Raw genomic sequence first — 20,825 nt, forward strand, 5'->3', positions numbered from 1 at the left:
GTGTACCCACACGTGAAAAGCAATCGAAAACGAAGATTTTACGCTCCGAATTCTATCCGCTACGTTCGCTCCGATTCCCTGGACAATGAACAACCTGTGCGGCTATGCAGGGAGGATTACAAAACATTGCTGCTCGCCGAGGACGACGAAGATGATTTTGGGTGACAAAATAAACTGGCAAACCAAGACACGGGAGTGCGGTGGAAAATGCAATCTTCCCAGGGCACACATGGGAAAGCATACACCGGTGTCGGTGTTATTTTGGTCGCAACGATATTGTGTCGCCTTTAAGAAGCGGAGGAAACAGTGCGAGATAAAAATAATAGGATTGTATGCCGAAGATTTGGCCTGGAGCTAATAGCGACGTTACGGATTGACCAAACATTTTGGTTCACTGACTGAGGGACTGACCGGGTCGGAAAGTAGACATCATTAGCAGACCGTTCCCGCACTGATGGGCTGCACCAGTACAAGTCGTGTTGGCCTTGTCCCTCGCTGTGTGAACCAACGGTGGGAACTTGACACCGGTCAACGTCAACCGACGGACACCAAAAACTGGACTGACGACATAGCATTGGGATAATATTTCATTGCTTTTGCTAAATGTGAAAATGTCCTTGCTGAGCGGGATTTTTGTTCGAAGAGAAAAGATGAAACGATGACGCTAGTTGATGCCCATTCCTTGTTTTTTCGGTTCGTTCTTCTGGAATTGGTTCTAGCCTCCGGATGAAAAGGATCTTATTTAGATCGCGTGTGAAATAAAATTGTCGTTTCTCGCTTTGTGCATTTTGGGCAGTTTTTTCGAGGAGGTTTGAAGCAGATTCGAGCAAGTGTATGAGAAGATGCTTCATTGTGTGGTGTTTCGTTACAAGATCCTTTAAGAAACGGGAAGGTCATAGTGTGTTTCAAGGAAAACATTACACATTGTGCAGCTTATTCTTTTTTCATTCGTTTTGCGAGTTTTAGAGATATTACAAGAATGGCAGTATCGGATGTTTGAAACGGAAGTGGAAAAAATACCTAAGGATTGTTTGTTGGTCCCATTTGAACAGAATAATGGACAATAATGGACATAAGTATACATGACTACACATTAACTGTTCTTTTGACTTTTGCTTATTTGAAATTCCACAAGAATATTGATCTTGTCAGGATCGTTTCTTCAATAGTGTAAGAACAATATCAAATGGTATGATCAATTCAACTAGAGGTACAGTGATATCTACAAAAACAGAGCTCTCCAGCTTTATGTCATCAATCTATCTACAAAATTGAGAGACGAAACACCAGATATCCAACCCTATAACCTCTCCATCCTCAAACTCTTTTGCTTCAGTGCAACATTCGGTTTCCTCTCACAAAGTTCCTAGTCCATAGAAGAGGATGGGTTACAATCGTTATGGATTTTACTGTAATGAGGTCCAACAGTTTCGAATATCCCTGTTGGCATGGTTATTGAAAAAAAACAGCTCAAACAATTTTGTCACCTCAGTCTGGTTCGGTGATGGTATGATGATCCCCATTTTAATTTGGTGGAAAATTCAATTACGCACCAAACTTCGTTTTCGTTTACCTATCGATAATCAATAATATTATGTCCCAATAAAGGATTACCAAAATCCTTTAGCGTATGAGTGTATATGACCCAACACGCTGCGTGTGCATATGTGTGTGGTCAGCTTAGGAGTCGTTTGTCTCATCTGCCGTCTAGACAAAAGGGACACGCAAGTCTTTCGCCACCCAAGTTTGGCATGAAACATGATACTGCTAAGATTAAAACACTCGCCCAACGAGACAGCAGCAGTGGACGTCATTTGCTCGCATGCCGCAAAACCCCCCTTTGGCTCATCGATAACCGAAAGATCTCCATCGTTTGGTGGTTGAGGTTGCGGGCGTTCTGCAAGCTGTGTGCTGCCGAAACGATGATGAATTCGGCACCGAATTTCATGCAACTTTCATGAACCTGGTCATGCAGACGCCACGACCCGCCTGCATTTGCCAGCTTTGGCGACGATGAAGTCGCCCATGGTCTCGTTAGACTTACTGACAGCAAATTTGTAGCGATCATGCGATGGAGGAAAAGATTAAAAGGCACAATGTTTCAAAGCAGGCAGACCACTGGAAGCAAAGGGGCTTACGGGACGTTGCAAAATGAGCTGAAAAGTCTGGCGTTTGTGTTTGGAAGTCAGACGGTAGACGGCTAAGGAAAAAGGTCCTTTATGACCGTAACCTCTGCCATTGTCGTACACGTGCTGGCAATTATTTACTCATTTGCTATGCACAACACTTGAGCGCTAGAACGCTGGTGCATATGGTTGAGCATTATTGTGCCTTGTAGCAAGATCCTTTAGATTCTTTTTAAACGTGTTTAAACGAACTGATTTGATTTTAATACAATTGTTGCATTTACTTCATTACGAGAGCAACTTCATATCAGTAAAAGTATGTCAAAGAATGCTACGACCGAAGGATTAGCTCAGCCCAAAGCAAACCCGAAGAAATAATAACTTCCGCTTACCAGCGCTCCGAGCGAATGTTTGGCTCAACCCACAAGGGCATAAAATATGGGATGAGAGAAGAATTAACGACTTTGGCTTGCGGTCACATATGCGATCCCTGTACTGGCAGTCCGCTCAAGTGCAACGGATAGTTGGGCCTGGATAAGGTACAGAGAACATAAAACAGAGTCTTTAAAGCGTGGACCAAACTAGAATCTTAAAAAAAACGACATGCCCTAACCCATATGGCTCTGCACGGAGCAGGCTGGTGAAAGTTTGAAAGACTTTTTGTTTCGCTACTATTTGCTTTGGTGAAAGAAATAAAACACTTGCTTCACTATAATTATCTGCATTGGCATTGAATCAAGCAAAAAAAGGCTATTCAATTCCCTATCTGTAAGCAAGAAGCATTCACGCAACGTTCGTTCAACACTCAATGAAAAACCACTCTTCTCTACAGAAGCTTTTACGTTCTTGGAAAAGAAAAGCACCGACTGCGAATCCAATTACACCACAGCAAAAGGCTTAAAGGCATTGTCTGCTTAAATTCACTTTCATTTATTGTTTTTTACCTTCTTCCAGTCCCCCTGCCACTGCAAAAGTTTGCAACACAGCTGCCCCTTTTTTTGCGTATCAACCGTTTCCAGACTAGACTGTGCATAATTATTTTGTCATACTTCCTTTTGCTTGCTACTATCGCGGAAACGGAATGTGCTGTAAAAATTTTCACCAGCACCCAAAGAGTACCGGGATAATGTGGCTTATCATTTTTTTTTATTTTTTTTTTCTGGGAAAGCGGGCTGAATCATTTACCCATTAACTTGGAGCGGTTTGTATATAGCCTGTGGGTGGGTACGTGGGTTAATTTTATGCCGGCAGACCAACGCACGGGTGGACAATTGTTCGAGACGTGCGCTGGAATGCTTTTATTGGAGCGGAAAGCCTGGAAATTGATGTAGATAAAAAAGATGGTTAAGAAGCTTTTTTACTTTTTTTGGGTTGCATTTTTGTTATTTTTTGGTTCTGTTAAATGGCGTTAAGTCTGCTCAAAGTTATTCCTGTTAATACAAAGTCCAGCGTAATGGACTTGCTTCAAAGCTTGAAGTACACGCTTGGCAGTTTTACACCATTTGAATAGGCAAAATTAATTATTTTAATGCATCTGTTGTCATGCACGCTGAAAATGTCATATGTTTTACAAACCATTTTGACATTGAAACATATTTTTCCATTAAAAAAGGTACAAAAAACATGCCCCAAAAAGGTTAACAAAAAGTACTTTCTTCAGCAAAAACTATAGCTGATTTCGTGATTGGTTGATGGGAGATGGCTAGACAGCGACAGATGAAATAAAGAAATGCTAGAAACAATACAAAAATAAGCAGACACAGAGCATTTGTGTGCCCTGAAATGGAAAACTCGCCCTAAAGAATGGAGGAAAAAAGCAGAACCGTACGGAACTCATCATAGAAGTGAATTTTAGCTGCTCCTGGAGAGTGAATTTAATTCACGACAATAAAGCAACGAGAACAGTGGCAGCGAGACGAGTGAGGCTTTCACTTCACAGTAGAATCAAACAGCTACAGCAATGAAGGTTCCATTGCGAGTGGTTCTGTTCTTTCAGCCTCGGAGCACATTTCCCTCACTGCACACGTCACAGGCACTTTCCTCACCTTCTTGCATACACAGTCACAGAGAAAAAGCTCTGCGAAAATTCGCTCCTCTTGCCCGCTTCTCGAAACAATGAGCAAAACTTTACCTTTTATTTTTCAATTTCACCAGCGCGCGGAATTGCTGCCGGCTTCTGGGTGCCCCAGCTAGAATGTGTGTAACCCGGCAGCGCAGAACGGGGGAAAAAACAATCATGCCCACAAGGTGGAAATAGCACCCGCCAAAAAAACCGGGCATCAGTTTTTAAATGCTTCAATTTTCCACACCGCCGAACGTGCGGAGCACCAAAAGACATAAGTTTCTTGTCTTTCAGCTCGTTTGTGCGCCGAACACCGAGCACACGGTAAAGGAGGGAGAGTGTGAAAATTAGTTATTGCAAAGCACAACCGGCGTACCGGCGGTTCTTCTTCGTACCACATCTTGCCCTTTATTTTTCGTTCTTTTTTTTTTTTTGTTTCTGCAAATCAACTCTGTCACTCAAGGTGCCGCCACCGTGTCATGGCGGCAGCCCACTTTTCCCCATCGTGGTACGTTTTGCGCGTTCATTTTAGGTTTATTTCGAAAATTTACATAATATTTGCATTATGACGCTCTTTCAGAGCGCATGTTGAGGTTGAACGGGTGCGCACTGCACATGACATTGAACGGAGTGACGGTTCCGTTGGTGCGTTGTTCCGAGCGAATGGAAACTGAATTTGTTTTTCCTGGTTTAATTGAAACCTTTTTGCACAAGCACTATTTTAAGGGTGCAATACTTTCGAAATAGTTCTACAATGATTTAACTAGAACTTGCAAGGACAGATATTGAAATGCGGAGTTTTGTTTGTGTTAAAGATCGTTGATTGAATATCTTCATTTACTTTATTATTCGAACTTACTTATAATATTGCAATATTCGATGGAAATTAATTCTTGTATCTTTGATGTTTCTATCGTATGCCGTTATACCAGTACTATATGCAAATCCTAACAGGGCAAGTAAATAATAGAAACTTGTTCGATACTCACTACCGTTTTACCATAATATTTCAGTGTCAATTACATAATAAGATTTGAACTTGAAACTTCAACTTCCATGAGAATACTAAAATTTAACATTCCATAAAAAATTATAAAAACACTTAGCTCATTAAAACACAGCCTAATTTTATTAATTTAAAATTATTAAAATGCACCTAATTAAGGTGAGATTAACATGCCTGAACTATCAGTAAGAATTCACCTTAATGCATCCTCAACATTTTTTTGCATCCATCGACGTCTGAGTACTCAACTGACTAGACGAGTTGATAGTATAAATGATCCCATTACTGCGATGGCTCTAGAATTTTACGCTTACAGGGTTTTCGAGGATTCTATAAACATGTCCAGCGAGTTGTATTTTTGTTCAGGCATATAATAGACTTTTTCAGCGAGATGCTGTCATTTGTTTTGTCTACACCCTGTGTAACAGAGTTTTATTTTTAATTCTTAAATGTCCTAAAAGTATGAAATGATCATTCCCTAAGCTGTTTAATAAATAAATTATGCTTGATTTAATATTTTTTTGAAAATCGTTTGTTTGCCTTATGATGTTTACCAATCCGAGGGGTACGAAAGTGACAGCACTACAGAATAACCGAACATCTCAACTCCTACTTCCGAACAATGCTCTTCTTCACCAGTTCTCTTCTCGATGTATATACCTTACATAGTCTATAACCACGAGCCGGTCTCGTAGTACAGTCGTCAACTCGTATGACTTAACAACATGCCCGTCATGGGTTCAATCCCCAAATAGACCACGCTACCATAGGTAGGACTGATTATCCTGCTATGGGGGAGAATCAATTAGTCACTGAAAGCCAAGCCCACAAGTGGGTACAGGCAGGCCTTGACCGACATCGGTTGTTGAGCCAAAGAAGAAGAAGGAGTTTATAACCACTAATTTAAGTACATTCATGTAGGTTCTTTAAGGTTCCGATGGATTAATCAATAAATACAAATATAAATAAATAAAGAAGCTATATCTCGCTGAAAGAGTGTATTATATGCCTGAACAAAAGTACAACTGGCTGATCATGTTTTGACAGTTTTGATTGGCATCATGCCACTCATTTTTTACCCAAACTTACTATTCAGTGCGTTATTGTATGCTATTGTTCATTTGTTTGTGTGCCATTTATTGCTAGATTAAAGTTTAACTTCATATGAAATGAAAAGGCCAATTACTTCCCGAATAGGAAATAAATGCGATCTTGTTTGCCACAAATTAAGTTGTAGAAACTAGCACCAGTGTCCTTGACAACTTGGTTGAAAAAAGTGTTTCAACAACCTATTTCCTTGAAGATGGTTTTTCAATTAGTCTTTAGTAATTTTTAAAGGTTAGGCATTTGCAAATAATATATGAGAGAGTACGCAATTTTGTGATGAGCATTTAATAAAAGGTTTTGAAGCAGAGTCGACAAAATTCTTCAAATTGTTTGAAAACAATGTAAAAATTAAAAAAAAACGTTGATAAAATAATACAATATTAGAATACTTGACTGATCGAAATTTGTCATCGAAATTTTGTTGCCATGTTTTAAATATATTGTGAAGACTGTGGGTATCCCTCGAAAAAGACATTTAATGTACCTAGGGGGAACTAACAATACAGAAAACAATCAACGCAAACGCAAGTGTTCCTAAACTAATAATAAAAATGCTATCAAATAAACATGTCCCTCCTTCGCAATGCTCTTTCTGCCCATCCAACACAATTATAATTATCTTTCTTTTTATCTTCAATTCAGCTAAAACCATTCTTACCCAAAATAAAAGCTTCTAAGCTTCCAGGCTCGCTAAGACAACGCAACCAAAAAGCCACAGCTGTAGTAAACACGGTCCCTGTCTTCGTTAGTGGTGTGGTTTTACTTTCATTGCGGACCGTGCAGCAAAAAGTGTGAGCCATAAATCATCTCGCGAAGACCCCCAACGGTGGAGCGTGAATACGAATCGGACCACCCTGGCCCGCGTTAAAAACCACTCCCCGCTGCCAATGCAAGGAAGGGTGGCGCAAAGGGGGGAGCGAAAAAATATTGAGAAAATTTCACTAAGCCAACCTCCAAATGAAGTTATCTTAAAAGTTTGTCCTGCCCTCCTTTGACCTCTCCAACCAAGCGTCCTAAGCTTCACAAGCGCGGGATGCGGAAATGTGTAGCATATTCGGTAGGGTAATGTGGCTGCAATGTGCAACCTGCTAGTGCTGGTGCTGCGGGAGTCGTGCGGGTTTCGGGTGCCCAGTTTCGGAATGTAATAACGCAGCGCACCAGCGACGCACAACGCGTTGACCGAACTGTGGCCATTGACTACCATGACTGTAGGGGGTGGTAGTTTCCGGCTTCTGGCAAAGGGAATGAAAACGGGAAAAACCGTGGCAAAAGTTTTCCAATTTGTTTGTGTACTTCATGGTGTGGAAAATCTTGTTTTCCTCCCTTTTGGAAATCGGAAGCAGCTAAACATGATTATTCCGTGTGTTGTTTTTTTTGCGTGTTTTTCAGTTTTGCAGGTTTCAGCTTTTATGGACAATATTTTCGCACCATTCCACCGACCGATCGGCAGAGGTGCAAACAAAAATGAGCTTCCCGCGAGCGCGAATCGCGCGATGCGGGTGAGAATTCTATTACACATTATGGAACCATGGACAGGTCGCGGAACCATAACAATGGTACCAAACCCGCGAAAACTCGGGATTGCCCGGCGGAACGTTTGACAAATGAAAAAATAATTTATATTAATGGAGCAATTCAACCATTGCAAAACGCGCGCGCGTGTGTGTGTGTGTGTTTGTTATTTTATATCATTACAGTTATTGCAGCGCAACTAGATCGCTATGATTTACGGTGCGATGAGTCAACTCCAATGCATCTCTGGCTTAGATGGGTGGGTCGCTGAATACAATGGAAAATTGAAAATTAATTGAACAAAAACTGCACTTTTGTTGTGCGTATGTGGTGTAGTCTAATAAATTTCCTGTGTTGTAATCATATTTAATCAAATTTGATTATCAAAAGCGCCTTTGTACGGCCTTTTTTATGCACCTGCGTCATGATAGAATCCAATGGGTTTATGAAATATGAATTCTTTTTAGAATTTTTCATGATCCAATAAGCGTTGTACATTGTTAAATCAACATTGTGCATTGAGCTACTGTTTTTTTTAAATAATTCTGCTCTAGCTATGTATATAACAACCATGCAGATTGTTCTTAGCAAATCATTGTGCGCATTTAATCAACAGTCAACTATTGCAATGCAAGAGAAGTAAAGATGCTTCTGGTTCACTTAAGTTCCACTGCACAGCCTCTACTCCTCCATCAAAACCTGAATGTCCCGACCAAGTTCTTGCCTACTTCTCTCCAAAAAGCTCACCCTCTGAAGAATTGGTTCTGTCACACCAGCAGCAAGTCCGGCCACCGTCACCCACCCGGAAATGTGCTGAAACAATATGGTGTAGATATAAATTTTAATTATTATTTATAGCCTCTCGGTCTTACGGGTGTTTTATTAAAATTTCATAAATCTGATGATGCGGCTTTGGTTCCTCACCCACCCCAGCCCACGCTGGCGTAACGATGCGGTCGGTCGAAGATTGTTCCGGGGCCCCCGAAAAACCCGCTTCGAACCAGGAAGAACCACATCCTGCACCGGCGATTTTCACCGATGCAGTAGAACCGGGGTGCCGCGGTGTCGGGGTGGATCGGAAGAGGTCATAGTTTTCGGTCGGCCTCGTTTTGGCTTCGTCCAGTTGGGAGTGATAAATAATCAAACTTTACGACAGAACGAGACACAGCGGCACCGATCGACGCCGGGGCGAATGGTTTTGCCCCGAATGTGCCGACCGCTGGGAGTTTGATGATTAATATTTAACTGAACTTTCTGTAATTACAAAAAGATGAAAACCCGCTGCAGAACGTTCGAATAGTATGCCCATAGTGTCCAGCAGGTCCTGCTGAGTGCCGAATTCTTTGCAGTGCTGAGAGCTTGCATAAGAATTCCGCATTGCAGTGCATTACTTAAATGTATTTTTATTGAGGACTTTACATTTACTTACATAAAACAGGCAAAAGAATCATGTTGATCATGCAACAATAGTGATCATCCAAAATAGTTGGATTGGAAATTCAAATAATAATGTTTACCACTTAAACACTTTACGTAAAGCGTTCAAAACTTAAAAGCAGAAGCATGTCTAGCTACCACAAAACATATGCAAAACTCGGCCAAACTGCGACCCTATCAAAACATGACTGAAACTTTCCAATCACAAACGGCCACAAGACAAATCCTTCCGTGTGGTTCTAGCCCCACAAGGAAGTGCAATAGTGTTGGTGCACCCTGTTGTTCACAAAGAGCCTGCATCACCCACCGGCAAGTTGAAACAGTTTACTCATTTCCAGTAAATTTCACTAACGAAACATGCTTCCTGTCAGTGTTTTGCATAAAATAATATTTCCCCTTAACCGAAGACGAAACGCGTTGCATTTCATTTTCTCTTTTCCCAAACGCAGCATCCGAAAGCCGAAGTATGTCCTGCCCCGCTCGGCATTGGCAAAATGAAGAATGGAGCTTGTGCTTTGCAGCGGCTCGGTCCAGATTGAATCCAAACCCAATGGTAAACCAGAGCAAACGTTAGCAATTGGTGAAAACGTAATGCCGGTGGGATGATTCGCAAAGCAAACCGCACGCGCTTGTTGCCCTCAGCAGAGCCATGGCTGATGTTTTCGGTGGTCCGCTCGGGAAACGCGCAGCCGAGTTTTAGCACCATGTTGTACAGTGGCCATCCAAACTGGTGTGGGGTGCCACAGGCGCTAACAGGCGAGGAAGAGAAACAAATACACCAAACAACAAACTCAAATTGAAAAGACCACAACTGAACTTTGGTCGGCAAGAAGAATCAGTTGTAGCTGTAACGGTGGCAATAGAAAACGTCACTAGCAGAGAAAGTGCATTTTGCTTTTCTTTTTCTTTATTTTTTTTTTGCACCGTAAGAAATGGCAAGGAAAATTGGAAAATGAAAACTTGCCGTAGTGGTGCTGAGTGGTGCAGCGAGAAATAAATTGCACAACAAATTGTTTCGTGTTTCGCTTGCACTCCTGCATCACTGTTTACAACGGGAAATGAGAATCTCGAAGGATGAAATTTACGAGCGCTGAATGTTGATTCGATTCACACGTTTATAGTATGTCTTAAATGGAAATTTATTAAACAAAACATGAGCTACATGAAGTATGAATGATCAATAAACAAAAAAAATTAATTAACAAATTTTAATATATTAACAAATTAACAATAGCATAATATAATATAATACAACATCAAATAAAAGTTGATAAACAAATTGACCAATTTCAACAAGAACAAAAAAAATAATCAGTAAAACACAACTCTGCAACATAGAAGAAAGACGGCACAGTGCTTATTTATACACAAACTTGTTAGCGGATCTTTAGACGCCCCGTCAATTCAGAGTAAATTGAACTTTCAGGCCCCCAGTAGAATGTTAAGAACCAGGACATTATTTAACAAAAAATTAAGATCGACTAATTTTGGATCTAACGATCCTTTATTAAAAATGATAAGCGCCTATAACTCGCTAGGAAACAATGTCGACTTGAACTCAAACTTAAACAATTTACGGACCTTTTTACATAGCTTAATATGACGCTTCCACAGTTTATGTTGATTTTTTTTTTATTTGGTTGATTGACAGTTAAACATGTTATGTTTTTCGATACGTTTTTGTTAGCACTGTTCTTTAGCATTAACTATAGAAATAAGTATGTTATGTAAGCTTATGCCAGCTGGATAACTTTCGGAATAAATAATAATAATAATAATAATAATTTCAACAACAGAATATTAAAACGCAAATGCAAATTAATTAAATAGAACAAAGATATATAGATATGAATGTAAATGATAGTTTCTTATTTTGCAATAAGGTACGAGGAAACCAAAATGTGCACTAATACATGAAAAATTAACTTTGACTCAAGCAATTGTTCACGAATATCTGCTTCATCCACAGGAAAACATTTATTAAAACATGCATTATTTAAGGAATAAATAATCAAATCAACATAATGTATTATTTTAACAAAAAAATCATGTTTTTACAAATAAAAGTTGTATTTGTACATCATCACAAATAGTTAGTGGTATTAATCTAAATTCTCCTGAAGACGCCTTCAAAAACATCCCGCAGCGTAATGTCGGCTTTGGCATGCCCCGATTGTTGATGTCCGATCCTAGCTTATCGTCAGTCAAGCGGCCAAATAATGCATAACATTCAATAGACAATGAACGCACAACACAACAGAGAGACACAAGCAACCCTACGGTGAAACCCTTCCTTCCAGGTGTCGGTATCGATTTCTAAAACCTAGCAGGAGATTTCCTTCTAACGAAGCAGCAGCAGCAGCGCACTATTCGAAAGCGGAAAACCCGTCTTTAGATCATTAGAACCATATCCCAGCGCCAGTTCGTTCGCACTGCATCGGGTGACACGGTGCAGCACCGGGTGATGCAATAACACAGCCCTGTGCCCTGTCGGCGTGCTTGCAATGGAATGTAAATTTGAAAAGAATTCCAAATACACACAATCACGACGTCATTGTGGCCCGGGCCAGTTAGGAGGCAACGGCAGCAACAGAATAGAAGAAACAAATCGGCCTAATGCCGAAAGCCGCCTCTTCTCTAGCTCTGTGTGACTGTATTTGTTAAACAGCAGAGGCAAGCAGAGCATGGAGGGGAGAAAAAATGCATCGCCCAAGACAAAAGTGCATCGCTGCCGAAAAGACAAATGGGCCATGAGGATTGTTCTTGCTTTATTTATTATTACACAGTCACACACTGCTTTCTGCGCTTCGCCTCTTTGTTTTTGTCCATCTTCCGTGTTCGCTGCACACTGCCGAAAAAGGCACAAACTCACGAACAGGGGAGTGGAGATTTTTCAGAAGTCTACCGGCAACTCCGGCCGGCACGCCGGGTGTATTCGGACCAGCTCGCAATCCAGGTTGAATCACGACGTGGAGCCGACAAGAGCAGAGAGCAGAACGCCTTGCAACGAAAACGCGAACGTCCCCTGGCGTGTGCCACGGACGATTCGACGCGTTTGTCGTCGTGGTTTGTCGTACGATTCCACGAGCTGGCCGGTTTGATTTTCATTTTCCGTCCCATTTGAATCGACCGTTCGTGCGTTGTGGCCGGCTGATTCTGGCTGCCGGTTTAAACATTCAAGAAAATGCACTCTCCCCCCTCAAAAAAGCACTGAGAGAACGGCGGGCTGGTGGAGGTATTAATTTTAGAGTGTAACCCCCGTTCCCGTACCCGTCGTACACGGACGAATTGAAAATTTATGGTAGGTTTTAAATGTATCCTATAACTCCACCAACGGCGGAGCGATGATAGCATGCTCGGTCGAACCTTCAATCGTGAGTGGAAATTGAATCGATGCACGATTTCGACGGCAAACAAAAGCAGTCACAAGCAGGGTAGGTTTATGTGTTTACGATCTGGAGTTTTCGGCTCGATCGTTGGTTAGCCGTCGACCCACTGGCGTCCCGGGGTCCCTCCGCAGCACCGGAGCGATCACCGCACAATTTGCTACAAGAGAACGCTCCAATTCTTGAACCAAGTGGAGCAGGAGCAGGCACCGATTAGGAACCGTGGAAGTGGATGGTGGAATTAGCCCGGTGTTTGGATGGTTTGAGGGTCTTTCTTTTTTTTGTTGTTGAGCGACTGGACCAAACGATCCGAATCCTTCCCGGGCTGCCCATTTACCCTAACACGCCCCGGGGGCGGCTGCTAACGATGCAGATGAGAAACGGACTTATAATAAAATAATTACTTCTAAATTACAGTTTCTTCGGCGGGCAGCTGCAACCACTGCTCCGTTGCTGATTTCGGACGATTATTTCCTTTTCGGCTCGATTGTATATTGCACCAACGTAGTTTTGTCGATTTGGCTTTTGAGCAACATTTGGAAATAAGGAGTGATGTTAAACTCTAACGATTGGTAGGTAACACTATTAGAGCTTATAAAATCAAATAAGAATTTCAGTGTTCGTTTGAGTAAATTTCCCAAGTAAAAAAAAAACTATTAAAACACTTGAAATAAACGAAAAAGGCTATCATCAGTATCACTTTCTATCTTCTATCTTCTTCTCTCTGTATTTCTCACATTTAAAAAAAATTAAACGTTTAGTCACTTCAATAAAAAAGACAACCAAAACGCACCGAAAATTGTGTAGAATTGATTTTTACAATAAAATATAACGTTCTATTAAAATTGTAAAATTTTCAGATCTATAAATATTAGTTCAAACTGGCAAATTACTAAATATTTATTTGTACAAAACTGAAATGAATAAGTCTAGGAATCCTATATGGAAAAGCTACGCTGCACCAAGAAGAATATTTAATATATAATCTCCAATTGTATCGATGATTAACAGTTAAAATAAACAAATTAGATAATTACACACAAAAAAAACTATAAATCTATTAAAAAGTTAGATGTCAGGAATGATGTTTTAGACGTTATAATTGTATATTGATGACGTCATGAGCTATATCCCAGATGAACAAGTATTCCAGAACGTGTTCAAATCCGCTCAGATTACGCTTTAACAACAAGGAAAGCTCATGCAGTTTATATTTCAAATGTACGCTTCAACACGAATTAGTAAACTATTTTATTTTGGCGTAGATTTATCAATTTTTACTTCCATCGTCAATGCCAGCAAAAGATTAGAAGAAAGAATCTATTTCTATCGGCTTGTTAGATGTTTTTGCCTTTCATGTGTATAACCGGAAGAAATGCATCTTTCTCCGCAGAACCATTCCATTGTTCTCCATCCCACTGCCGCCCTCCCATACTCCAGCCTTACGATATTTAATCGCATTAGGAAAAACCGACTTGCACCTGTTTTGAAATTGGAGCAGGATTTTTCCTAACACTGCCCACCATCCCGCCCTCCATTGTTTGCCGTGGGGTGCGATTACAATCCCGCCTGTCAAAGCCACCAGTAACACAACCTACATCGCAGTGTCGTCGCCATCCCATATAAAACAGAACCATATCAACTAGCGCATCCCATTTCTCACCATAAATCCTATAAATAGATTAGTGCTCCAACCGTCTGGAGCAGCGGCGGTACGGGGGTTTCTGGGGCAGAGGTCGATGGGAGGGGAGAAAAGAATCCGCACGCCTAATGCTCATCAGGGGGCACCCTGAGGGATGCGCGGGTGTGTTCCCACACCGGATCGTTCCCAGCATACCGGATTGCAGCAGCAGTCGCAGTAGCTCTGCAACCGGGTAGTGTTCGAATTCGATGCGCCCCGGCGCGTTTCTCAGCGAGCCAAAACCAACGGGGCCATCGGTGCAGGAATGTCCCGAGATGCTGCTCCTAAATTCCAAACACCGGGAGCTTAAGGCAGAGGGAGCAACACACGCCGCGCGGAAAGACGAGAAGTTGGGAATAATTTACGATCAGGCGTAACTCGACTGCCGGAGATCGCGGGACCTAACTTGGGATGAAGCAGAACACACACACACACATACCAGAGCGCATTCGACCTCGATCGATCATCACAAACGGATCGAAATTGATCGCGCTTCAATACGTTGTGCATTGATGCTTTAACCTTGCCCAGGGTAAGACCCTTAATGGAAGTAACTCGTTCGCGCGTACCAAACGCTCCAAGAGCTCCAATTGCAAAATCGACGGGATACTGGACGAGTCAAACAATAAACCCATCGTTTCCATCGACTCCTAAGCAGCGTGCCCCGGGAGTTAATTAATCATTTCTGGTGCACACCTGCCCCGACGCACTGTAGCGGAAACCATACTCACAGAAACCATTCGCTCGGGAAGGGGAGCTTCAATCAGGAATATTCCCATTGATAATTAGTCATACTCGGGCAGGTTCACCTCGGCACCACGGTCGCACAATGATCGCGCAGAGAGAGAGAGAGATCGGTGGTAGCCAAAAAAGGGTAGCCATCGCTTGTTACGATTTTCGTTACCTTGCTTTGAATTTTACAATCGCCATCGCCGCCCTTCCCTTCGTTTTCGGTATCGTTTTCCGATTCTACACGGTGAAAAAGAGCTTCTTTTGAAGCCGGTGGAACGGTGGTGCAGGGAACCGTGCAAACACAAAAGAAAGGGCTACATTCGATGGAAATAGAGAAGGGGGGAGGGGGTGGGGGGGAGGTTGGAACGTTTAGCAAACCCTGACGAAACGGTAGGAAAGGAAGAACCTGTCGGAACTCGAGATTCGATTCGAATGCTTTCAATTAAAATCGAATTCCAGTCCAATTTTCCTCATTTCCATTCACATTCTCCACGGGTCTAGGCCATTAATTAGAATGGGCGGGCAAAGGGACGGGCGTCCGACGCGGCAGAGTACTAGAGGACGGCCGCCAAATCGCCAAAGAAGGCGTGAAACTGGACTGGTGTTTGCTACGAGTGTTCTGTGCCACTCGATGGATCTGTCTCGGCTGCTTGATCTTGTTGCTTTATTTCTCTCTCTCTCTCTCTCTCTCTCTCTCTCTCTCTCTCTCTCTCTCTTCTCTTATGACCCCGTGTCTAGGATGATTTGCGGTAATCTGGCAAAAAAGAAAACGGATAATGACGCGTTGGGATGGAGTGGAGTGATCCGGCCGAGCAAGGTCCATGTCAGGAGCAGTGGCGATTACTGAGGAAGCAAGGTGAACCAATGCCCTACAGTGTCGGTAAAAGTATTTGCTAACTAGGATTTATTTTATTTTTATTTTTTTCGAGTGAGATTTGAACATAGAAAATCAAGCAGTAATGCATTTTAAAGCTTAAGTTAAAGAAGTTTTCTATACACAAGTTCAGAATCATTGAACTAAAAAGTAAAAAAAAAAAAATACTATTAATGCAATACACCAAATCAAACTAAATCAAATGATACAATTTGAATCCATTGCTACAATCCAATCAATTGAAATAAGAAGTGCATAAATCTACTGGATCTACACAAAATCAACCATACTAAATGTAACACGAACCATAATTCTTGTCAAGTAATAATTATTCTGCCATCTTGCACACCAACACTGTATCTCAAGGTGTTTGTCAAATTTGCCTCCGCCGCACGATGCGGACGGTCGTAGATCTTTTCGACCCTGCCGAATACCAACCTACCATCACTCTTCCCTCACCTCATCAGTCTGCCAGGCCAGCCAAAGTTCGACCAACCGTCTTCCCATGACCGAAAACCTCAAGCTCACCTGGACTTAATAATCGGGTATGAAATTATATCCCATTTGTTTCAAGCCATCGCATCTCTGCTCCAAATCCAGGTACACACATACACACGCCACGGTAGGCGTTGCTCGGTGCGTAGTTTGTCTTTGCTGCCACCTTTTCCACGTCTTCCTTCCACACGGAGAAAAGAACGAACAAAAGTCGGGGCCAACTTTCGCTCAAGAAGTGTGTCGTTACTTACGCACTGCGAGAGAACGGAGCGGAAATGACCATTTAACCATTAACGGGGCCTTCCCGCTCGAACGTTACGGTAGGCGGAAAGAAACTGTTTTCGTCCCCAAATCGAAGGTAGTTGGAACTTGAGTTTGGGTCCTGGCGAAGGGTTCCTCTTGAATCCACGATCGCTCAAGCGGTGCATGGTGCCCGGCGAACCGGTTCGCGGTCATCCGGCGTTACTTTGGCGCCAAAATCTTTACGACCCGAAACCCTGGGGCCCGGGCCCAGTATCGATGGGTGATAATTATCGGGTGTAAAGGGGATTATGCGCACTCCGGGTGAAGTATTTATTTTGTCGAGAGCAAACTCATACCAAGGAGATAGATCAGAAGAAGGTGTGCGTCCTGTGGTGGTAGTGGCGGTGCTGGTGGCTTAAGACCGGTGCACAATCGGAGGATCTGCATCGCTTTCATCTTTTCCGGCAAATTTTCGGCTCGGCTTGGAAACATTATAATTACACGCGGTATCTGTTGGCGCTGTGGACGAGAAGGTTTGCTCGGGAATGGATTATTAGCGTTAGATAACGTGTTTCAGGCGTGCAGTTTTTAGCGGGAGTACATTTTCGGACGAATTTTGTTTGAAATGCCTCCTGATACTTCGTTAATGCATGGTACAGTGTATCTTACACTGAATTGGATGTAGAACAAATTCCAATGAATGAGGTTAATGAATCGTGAATGTCTTAACCATAACGCTGATTTTGCTAATAAAGCTCTTAGTAAGAGTACTGCATTTATTCATAATTTCTTCGATAATATAAAGGATTTTTTCTCAGAAATAATGCATTCTGCAAATTATGGAATAGTTTGATAGTATTACATTAACTTAAAGAACTTGATATATCCTCGGCTTGATAGTAACGGCTTTAGACATCCGGATTACACCGATTTAGCATGTTATTCTTTTTTGTATATATATCAACGACACCATCTTTTTGATGCATAGAATGTCCCGTCCCTATCCATCGAAGTTGGTTTTTGATGATATCTTAGAGTTGTTGCAATTTTAGTTTTGTTTTGATTGAAGATCTTATCAAATTATACTAACGTTTTGAAATCAAATCATTCAAGTAACACATTCAATTTACAAACTAGTAATTGAAATACTAAATACTGATGCTTTATACATTTTAAGTGTGTTAATCAGACCAAGACTTAGAACTTCCTCAGGACACAATTTAATCATAAGGAACCAATCAATATACAATGATATCTGATTGTAGCGCTGTGATAGACTAAGTTGACTATTACTTTACTCTGTACTGTTATTCTGTATATTGGACACATATGCTAGAACGTTTAATGAAACATTTAAATCGCATAACATTGGAGAATTGAAGACGAAATATATATTTATAAATGACTGCTATGTACTCGTTACTATAAGTAGACTCTTTAATTCTGGAATGTGAGTTCAAATTTGAGCTTGTTGCATAAGAACAGAACGGATTAAAAATACATAAAATTAACGTTTATATGCCATCCAGAAGAAACAAAAATAAACGTTAACTCATGTAGAATACTCAAAGCAAAGTAAAACATACATAACATAAAATTGAAACAGTAGATTGGTGAATTTATCACATGTTTTATTTCCCGCTTAAGAAATTAATCGCTTCATGATTAGACACCACGAAAAACCTAGCTGAATTACTTTGTTTGTCTAAGAATTTACATTCCTACACAGATGCAGCTGCGATATTACCCCTGCTGGAATCAAATCTCACTGTTTGGCAATAAAATCACCGCTCCAAAAATCTTAAACCCACCGGAGCCCCAAAATCAGTTGTTGATTTTTGATCATCAAAATTTTTACTACCCCTTGCTCTGTAACGATTATGAGCATGGGCACATAGAGAGAGAGAGAGGCTGTCCACCAATTATCCAAGTGGAGAGACAACCCGTGGCGTATCGAATATCGCAGCGCGCAGTAAAACTATCCATCACACCGCCACCCGAAAATCGTACGTGATCAATCGAATGATCGAAAGACGGCGAGCATCCCCATTACGTTTGCTACCCATCTACCATCCTCTGTATTCTTTTAGCCATCCAAAACCCGTCATCGGGACAAGAGAGCAGTTCACTGGAAGTAGTAAATTCGTTTATCGTCGCGGGCTGTAAAATCGCCCATCAATCGGTTAATTCGTTCGTCGCCTCATGTCCCGAATTGGCCCCGTCCCGAAACGGTCGTAAAGTAATCAAAAGCGCTGCCCGGCAGGAGCGGGAAAGTGGTCCACTTTTACGGCTTACGCAGCACGTAATCACCCGCGTGAAATTCTCGGTACCGTGATTTTTCGTAGCAGATTACATTGGGTTTTTGGGAGGTAACGAGCCGGTCCCGGCTTTCTATCACCAAGTGTCACCAATAAGCATGTTGAACCGTGCATTTCAAAATTGGTAGGGAACAGGCCCATGGAGCATATCTTCTTCAGATGAACAAGAGATTTAATGTCTCCTCGCTTCTTCTGGCACGATTGTGACTGGTGTGTGAGTGATTATTTTCCAATAAAACCCCAATATCAACATTCTATTCTAGAGACATTGGGCACAATCAACTGAAAGCACGGCCAGTGCTTTGATTATGTCCCAAGAATTGATTCTTCACGATCGTTCCAATAACAATACCTTTTTTCCTGGATAACGTCAAACAAGAACCTCTGTCCGGACCTTCTCGCCCTGTGTCCCTTTTTCTCGTCAACAACGGAACATCTCCGCAGCGCAGAGTTTTATAGTTTCATATCAATAAAATCGGGATAAAAATATTTCCCCCAGTGGCCCACGATCTTTACATTCTTCCCCGTCTCAAAAGGGCGCACGGGCGTATGTTGACCAATGCGCCGTGAACCGAAGTGCAGGAATACAAAGACCTAAAATTGTCGTTTCAAGATGTGCGCCGACACAATGGCGGAATGCGGCGATTCAACTCGCTTTCGAAACCAATAAATGGACCATAATTTTTCCATTCATTTGTCCTTAATTCAGCACACTCGTCACCGCTACCGCGCTACCTATGCGGCGGGTGGACGCATTCGTTGCACTCTTCCAGGAAGCTTCCCCGAAATTGCCAGCCGAAAAGGGGGAAGATTTTTGGTACGTCTTCGCATGGGTTGTGTAATGCCAGCAAACTGAAGCTCGGTAAACTGCAACCGATTGGCCAGAAACAATAGGATTTTCGGTTGCCTTTTAGCGCTATAAATCAATGCCCGAGGGTTGCTCTCGAGCTAGCGGGGGTACATTTTTCACTCACACTGGACCGTTCGCTGGACCGAAAGGTTCCTATATCCTTGTACCGGTGCTTAAGGACACTCGCTGAGGAGAGCAAATAGGATGCGCAAGCTGCATTTTTATCCCGCTTGTGTGCTGTTTGCATGCACGTTGCCTTTTGGGTCCTTCTTTTCTCAGTCTTTTTTTGAGTATGTTTCGTTCGCATTGTTTTCTACACCGGGCGCACCGGGTTTGACCATCTCGAAGTCGCTCGTTTGGTCAGCGGAAGGGACGAGCGAATCCTTGCCGAGGTGCAACCTCGCCATTGTTCCTGGATAGCTGCTGGTGGTGGTGGCGGGGTCAGCATTATCTATTGCCAATCGACGGCAATCGATGGCACCGTGGACAATGGTCGTTGGAAGCACACGATCCTTACCGTACTCTGAATGGATTCAGCCCACCGGGGGGTTGCCTGCGACAACAAAACTCAACACACACACACACAAAAAAAGTCCCCCGAAAAGAGTAACGAGCGAGCTACCCCTGGTGCGCTGCTCTGGTCGTGATCGGTTTATGGCCGACCGGTGGCCATCGGTGACCATTGTGGCTGCGCTGATTGTCGCGCTATCCTTCGCATATTTTCTGTCCTGCTCCTTGGAAGTGTCCTTCCCATGCCCATCCCCACCCGAAGGACTCTTTCTTTGTACACGCGCAAACGAAAGGTGTTACTTAAAAGTCATTAAATTCCATTTCTTTTTACACTTCGATTACGCTCTGCACATTCGTCCCCCCGCTGCAAGGACACGCGGTGTGATTTATTCTCATGCCGAAGAAAGTCCATCTTACACTCCATGCCACTTTCGCCACCGGCCACTGGCGACAGAGCTGCCTGATAAATTACGCCATGATTGGTCC

Source organism: Anopheles coluzzii, chromosome 3 (genome assembly GCF_943734685.1).
Source record: "Anopheles coluzzii chromosome 3, AcolN3, whole genome shotgun sequence".
Classification (NCBI taxonomy): domain Eukaryota; kingdom Metazoa; phylum Arthropoda; class Insecta; order Diptera; family Culicidae; genus Anopheles; species Anopheles coluzzii.